The sequence below is a fragment of the Chaetura pelagica genome, unplaced genomic scaffold (assembly GCF_000747805.2).
Source record: "Chaetura pelagica isolate M959 unplaced genomic scaffold, ChaPel_1.0 scaffold341, whole genome shotgun sequence".
NCBI classification, from domain to species: Eukaryota; Metazoa; Chordata; class Aves; order Apodiformes; family Apodidae; genus Chaetura; species Chaetura pelagica.
In genome coordinates this window covers 753442-760531 of record NW_009952151.1, presented here as the reverse complement: position 1 = coordinate 760531, position 7090 = coordinate 753442, and positions in this window count along the sequence as shown.

The window sequence follows — 7090 nt, the reverse complement described above, 5'->3', positions numbered from 1 at the left end:
GTTTTGGGGGCTGCCGGCCCCCCTCCCAGCCTCCCCTCACCGGGGGGTTCCGTCCTCACAGGCTCTGCGCCCTCCCCGGTACATTATCTCTGGTCTGGGTGACCCGAGGGTGCGATTTCCAGCTGCTAACTGTCTATAACCGCCGTGTGACACACGGGATCTCACCTGTTACCCGTGTGGGACAATGGCTGGATGTGGCAGAACAGGCGCTGACACCCAGCCCGCCTGTCCCAGCCGTTCCTAAGCGAAAGACGCGGGGCAGATGGTGTCAGCATCTTAAGAACTAAACGTGCCCCAGCCGGGAAATGAGGTGGTGAGGAAAGGAAATTTGATTTTGGAAAACGTAAACAAACAACCGCATCTAAAAATAGACCTAATCATCTTTGAGATCATGTTAAAATATAGTGGTAATTATGTGGTGTAACTTAAAGGCAAAGTGAAGATTGCTTAGGTGTTTTCACTTTCTGGAAGTCTAGACTTCTCGATATATAACTTAAGCAGTGAGTGTTACACACACGTTTTAATGTATGTTTTGAGCACAGAGTCAGTTGCTACAGTGCCTGTTACTGTTGCATATTATTAATGGTAGGACAAAACAGTGCTTGTTTGGAATTGATGCTCAGCTGGAACTGGAGATAACATTCATGAGGAATCACAGAGCCATTCACCAATGTACACTTCATATGTCATCCTTCTGCTTGGTTGCCCTCTCTCTCCATTCTTCCTTTCCCTTCCCAGCCCACTTTCCCTTTCCCCAGGAAGATGGAGATGTGCCTGTACTTGTAATGGTTCCTTTTTTCCCCTTTAATTCAAATTACTGGAGCAGGGAGGCTGGTGGGGGAAATGCAAAGAAACACAAAGAGTAATTAATCAAAATCTTGTTAAGCAAGCCTTATCAGTCACAGGCATTCAATGAATTATCATAAAACATTACAGAATTATTATCTTTTCATAGTCATTATAGACTGTCTCTGACCAAGGGTGACAACAGCTCAATAAAGCACCCATCAAAACCAAATTAAATGTAATCTAGTATTTTTTTAATACCCAAGGCTGTGGTCTTGCAAGCACTTAAGCACATGCTTAATTTCCAGCCTGTTAGTAGTAAAAGTATTGCCTGGATTGTTAGTAATTAAATCCATGTCTGGGTGTTAACAATAAAGGTTTAAGATTGTGGCCTAAATTTGTGATATAATTATGCAGATAAAGACATCTTGTCTCTTAGTAGTTTCCCAGTGTATGTCAACAATGGGAAGACAAGACAGCCACCAAAGAATACTGTTGAAAGCCCAGAGGCTGTCCTTAATTGGTCAATGAATAAAATAACATGTATTTTTCTTGGTAGTTGGTTTTGGTTTAGGATTTTGTTTTAAGACTTTTGAACTTTATTGGTATCGTTACAGTATGATTATGATGTTTTAGGATAATGCTGCATGTTCCTTCTGTTAAAATGAAGTGTGGGGTTTTTATTTGCAGGTGTTTCAGGTGCTTTACTTATTTCAGGGTGATGTGTGCCCCTTAAAAAAAGCAACTGTCCTACTGTATGCAAGTCTGACATTTGAACACCCCATTGTTATTATTAAGTAGAGCTGCATGTCCTGACAAGAGTAAGGTTCTTTGAAGGAGACAGTGTACTTAACTGTGGAAGAGGCTGATGTAACCGAGTTTCAAGTACTATGTGTACAGAACCTGTGCTCTGAATAATTTTTATAGGTTTTTATGTCTGCCATCAAGATTGGAATCATGGTAGTTAGGCCAGCTAGCTGCACATGAGACGAGACATGAAAAAAGTCTCAGTAAAACAGCTTGAAGTTCTATCAAGCCTGCTTTGTGTTTTCTATTGGAAGTGATAAGAGGAAGGATGTTTTATACAATGCATTTCATAAAAAGACACCTTGCTCAATCTGCATTGCATAGATTAGACTCTTCCTTTGGCAACAAGCTGGAAGTTACAGAAATCTTCAAAAGTTTCAATAAAGACATTTTAGAGGTAAGATTTTCAGTGTCATTCCTGACAGTAATTTAACTGTAATTAACATGGAGATTACCTCAGACCTGCAGTAGTGAGGAAAGACTGGTCTGTAGGATGCAGATTGCCTGAGCCAGTGGACTTCCACATGGTTCAGATTTCTCAAATCAAGACCCCTTGCTGTGTATAAAGGACTTGTTAAAATAAAAACCAGCATATGTTGTCTAATGGCTAATTGAATATTTTTTCTTCAGACAAATGCATCTCAAAACAGATGTTTTTGCATGTCTGTTACTCCAGCAGCCTGATCAAAGCAGTGTCATTTTGGGGAAAAAAATATGGTTCCATACGTATCCTGAAACATTTGCTTAGGCACAAAATCTCCAGAGTTGGTTACTTTGACAAGGGTTCAGTGGGGTAACACGTGGCACCTGGTTAGCAGGTCTGTAATTTGACTGCTAAGCAGGCATTAAGTTTTCATTACATTGGCTGGATTCCATTGTGCATGGTTGTATTCTGCCTCTGAGAAGTTTTGTTTATCTTTGTGTTGCAATTAATAGCACTTGCATAGCACCTTAGTGCTGTGTCCTCTACTCTAGAAATGCTAAGGCATATGAACACTACTCTTAGGAGCAGAGAAAGCACTACTTAGACAAATGTCTCACTGCAAATTGATGGGTGAGGTGGCATCAGTGCCACGTACATGCCATTAAGGGCACGTACTTGTTGATTATTTTTTTTTTTCCCTTAAGTTACTGGTTTCAAGTTTTGAGGTTATCCTGATGAAGGACATCTACTAGTTGATATTAACTGTTGCGGCCTTTCTTGATTTGGGCTGTGCTGGAAGGAAAACGGGCAGTGGCTGCACTGCTGCTTCCTGTGCTACAGGTTCTTTTGTGAATGAGCATGGAAAGGATCTTCGGAAATGGTGATTCAGTGGTTTTCCAGTAATGCAGATTTTAATCCAGCTTGGCTTTATTTTCTCATAAATTGTAGTAAAGCTGAGTGGGGTGATAACGAAGGAGAACGGCTGATTAACTTCTTTGGGAATGAGTGGTATCAGAGGAGGAAGAAACAAAGATTGAAACGGTGAAAAAATGCAGAAAAATAGGCATTAAAAGTAGCAGCCCCACTTGTCATTAAAACAAGAATTGCTGTGTCTTGAATATCTGAGTCACATTTTTAAAGATAGGAAAGGAAAAAGTTGAAACAACGGGCCTTGGGTTAGAAGAGGCTGAAGCTGGCAGGCTCTGACTTCGACACACTATACATTGTTCCTTTGAAATGTGTTTCAGAACTCTATGTTTAGAGCTTTTGCTCAAAAAAGATAGTGATGGCTGAGAAGAAAGAAGGAAGAAAGCATGTACTTCTGTTTTGACAGGAATTGTCCAGGACAAAAAAAAATAATAATCTGTTAATCTTTTTTCTGTAAAGAAAAGTTAATGTCTTGTGGCCAGCACACAGCCACGTTAATCCAGAAGAACTGGTTTCTCTGCATGTTCTGCTACAGTTTCTTTTAAGAGACTTCAGGCAATCCAGGTACTGGTGACCAGTGCAGGAGCTGGACAACTTCATTAGTCACTGAAGAAAACAGATGGAGTCCTGAGACCCTAAAATGTTTGTTTCCTCCCTTCCTGCTCCCACTCACCAGTCTCAAATTGTACTAATCCTTGTGCTTTTTCTCTGTCTTACTGCACCTTGATTTATTTTAGGCAAAGTATAAATGCTTCAGCAGAAAGGATGAGGAGTACCTGCTCCCTTGCCACAGAACATCTTTTAATTTAAGGTCCTGAGAGTCAACAGGGAAGGGAAAAATAGCATCTTGTGATTCAGCCCAAGATTTGATGTGCCCAGAACATCTTCAGAGAAGATAACACTAATGCAGTTGTAGTGTTCTTATAATACAAGGAGAGGTGTGAGGAATGGAACATGTGTTCAGAGTGTCATTTCTGACCTAGCCTTTCAGCTTGAAGAACAGGCTGCACATGACAAATGCACTTAAATTTCTTCTTTTACTTACCTGAAAACTTTGTAAAGTATTAGGCTTCAGAAGTCTTCTGTGAGGGATGGTGTTCGGAAAATGTAAGTTCTCAGATATAAGAGCAAAGAAATAAACTAGATAGTCATTTTACTGAAATAGAGTGATTTTTATGTCCCCTTTAAAACAGAGCAGCACAAATCCTTCTAAAGTGTTTGCACATGCAATAACTTGTCTTATTAGTGATAGTCATTATTTGCTCTCCTCTGATTTTCCAGAAACTTTGTTTACATTTCAGTGTTGTGGAAGGAAATCATCCTGTCTTGGATCGTGGCTGCCTTCTGGCAACTGGTGCAAAGGGGGGGAAAATGAATTAAATTTCAGACCACAAATATGCTCTGGCCTTTTGACATCCATTGAGTGGTTCCAGGAGTAAGAGAACCCAAATAAGTCATACTTAGACATGAGAGGGAGAAGGACACTCATGGGCACACTAGCTTTAATAGCTGAGCTCAGATGTTTTTTATTTGTAATGTATAAGCCTCTGCTGCTGCAGTCCCAGATGGAATTTGAATTAACTGGGAACTGCATCAGTGTATTGAAGGCAGGTGAGAATGCACTGTGCTAATCTTCTATCTGGGAGATCATGGTGAAACAATAATTTGATTAGGGTTTTCTTTTTATTTCACTAGGTCTGGAAGGTCCCAGGGTTTGTAAATCTCAGCGTTGTTTTTATGAATTCACATAGGGCAGAATTTTGATAGGAATGCTTGAGAATTACTTCTAAAAATGTTAAAATGTCAGTGCATTTCTTGAAAAAAGGTAGGCTGAGCACTGCTTTTCCTGTCTTCCTGTACATGGAGTTCTTCTGTCTAGAGAAATGAAAAGTTGGGCTTGATTTTAATGGCAGTCTTCCACAGTTTTTAAATTAGCAGGGATCATAAATCTCCAAATTTTCTTACTGTCTAATGACAACTGCATTTTTCAATATATAAAATTAAAGTAGATGCAAGGCTTTTAAGAATCTAGAGCAGAAGTATTTGGAAGCTTGACATTATCCTATTTTTTATTAATTAAAAGCAGTTTAATAATAGAATTTTAACTGAGAAGACATTTTTAAACATTCTAGAAATGTACTGCCTGAGATGTTTGTTGAATCTTTCTGTCTTTTCTATAAAAGCAAACTTTAAATACCAGGAAGTTTACGTATGTTTTTTTAGGCAGTGTCATCTGTTCTAGAGCTTTATAATCTGTTGAGAACTACCCCTTGATTCATATCTTTTTCTAAATGTGTAAGGAGGCTCAAAGTGCCTGGGTTTTAGCTGTTTTTACAACAGAACATAAGGATCAGTTGATCTGCATCTTGAAGAAGTTGTGCTCAGGATACTGAAATTGCCAGTGTTTTTGTTGATTACACTTTATGATGAAATGTAATACTTTTTTTTCAGTCCTCTTTTAATATTTTTACAGAAGTCTGGCTCTGCAAATAAAGGATTGAAAATAGGGTTAAAAGTGGGGATTAAATTGCATGGGAAACTTTACTGAAATGAGTTCAGTTAAACCATGGCAGTCTCTCACAGGGAAGGGTTTGTTGTTTGGGATGTTATTAAACTATCCCATGGAAAAGGACAAAGCAACAGATAGTAAGGAGCAATTAAAAAGAAATAACCTCTTGGTGCCAGGCACTGCCTGTGTTAACACCTCACATGATCTAGCAGAATCATAAATATTTTAGGAAGAAAAAGAAAAAAATCCTAGCAGAGGAATTAACATTGATGAGAATATCTTTAGCTTCTCTGTTTTACTGTCTGTGCTGGGAAGAATAAAAATTGCCCTGTGAATTCGTGTTCCAAGTTTAACTTGCTGGTAGGAAATGCTCTCAGAGTGTTCTTCTGAAACACACTGTCTGCATGTAGTCATCAGTCTCCATGGTACCCTTACATGTGTGCCAGACAGTAAGAATGGGACACCTTTCTTATGGTAACTCATTTTGTTCCTATTAACCCAAATCTGTTTGGGTACCAAACTTGGTAGCATCATCAGTGATTTACAGTTACTGGTAAAACTGTACCATATAAGGGGCATGAAACCACAGTATAAAAATTATGTGCATACATGCACTGTGAATTAGTGAATGGTTTTTCATGAGTTATCTGATGGTTTATAAAGACTTAATTTTTAATTTTTTTTAAAAAAAAGGACTGAACATGGAGAAAGAGTCAGTGTAATATGCATGAGAACTGTCAGGATCATCTGGCTTAGTTTGTGTATGTGTTTTTGAAACTGTAACTGGTGTGTGGGAGCAAATTTCTCCATACACATGAAGAGTTTAGGCTTTAAAAAAAAAAACCTCAGTAATTAAAAAACTAACAAATGGCTGAGGTTGGGGTTTTTTTTGTCATTTTGATAGCTTATATCTGTATTAGTCTCTTAAAAATTGTCCTTAGGAAAAGCAATGATGTCCTCTAGAAGGATAACTCATTAACCAGTTGATTTTGAAAGTTAGCTGTGCAAACTGTTGAAAATTAACAACTCTCACCAACTCAAGTTTTTGTTCAGGTGTAACAACATCTATTTGACCTTGCATTTCCACCTCACATGTTTCTTGTGATGTTATGAATATACACCTTAAAAGCAGTAATGGAGGTTGTATATGGTTATTGACCTTCAGAAACGTCTTTAAATAGAATCCTTGAATTCTGTGTATTCCTGTAAATCACCAACCTGCTTTGTGGCTTCTGTATTTGGATTATTTGGCCAGTATGAGACAAATAGGTACAGAAAAGGTATTGCCAGTCTGAAAAGATGTCCTCGTGTTTCCTTGTTACTGATCTACAAGTAGTGAGGGGGATTTGGAGAAGTAAGCCTCACTGATTGAAAGAACTCTTACAGAAAGGAATTTTGAGGATGTTTGCATGAGTCAGTGTAATATGCCAGATGTTTGTTTCAGATGATTTTTTGTGAAGCAGGAATATTAGAAAGGTCTTCCTTTCTTGCTTAAAAATGTTAGGTCTAAATGTTACATATTTGGAAATGGCCATGTCTGTCCTGTCTTACACATCTTTGAATTCTGCCACCCCTCTGCAAGTTGGTAAATGTACTGAAGTTATGAATGTGTGCAGACTGAGGGCTCCTTTTTTCTA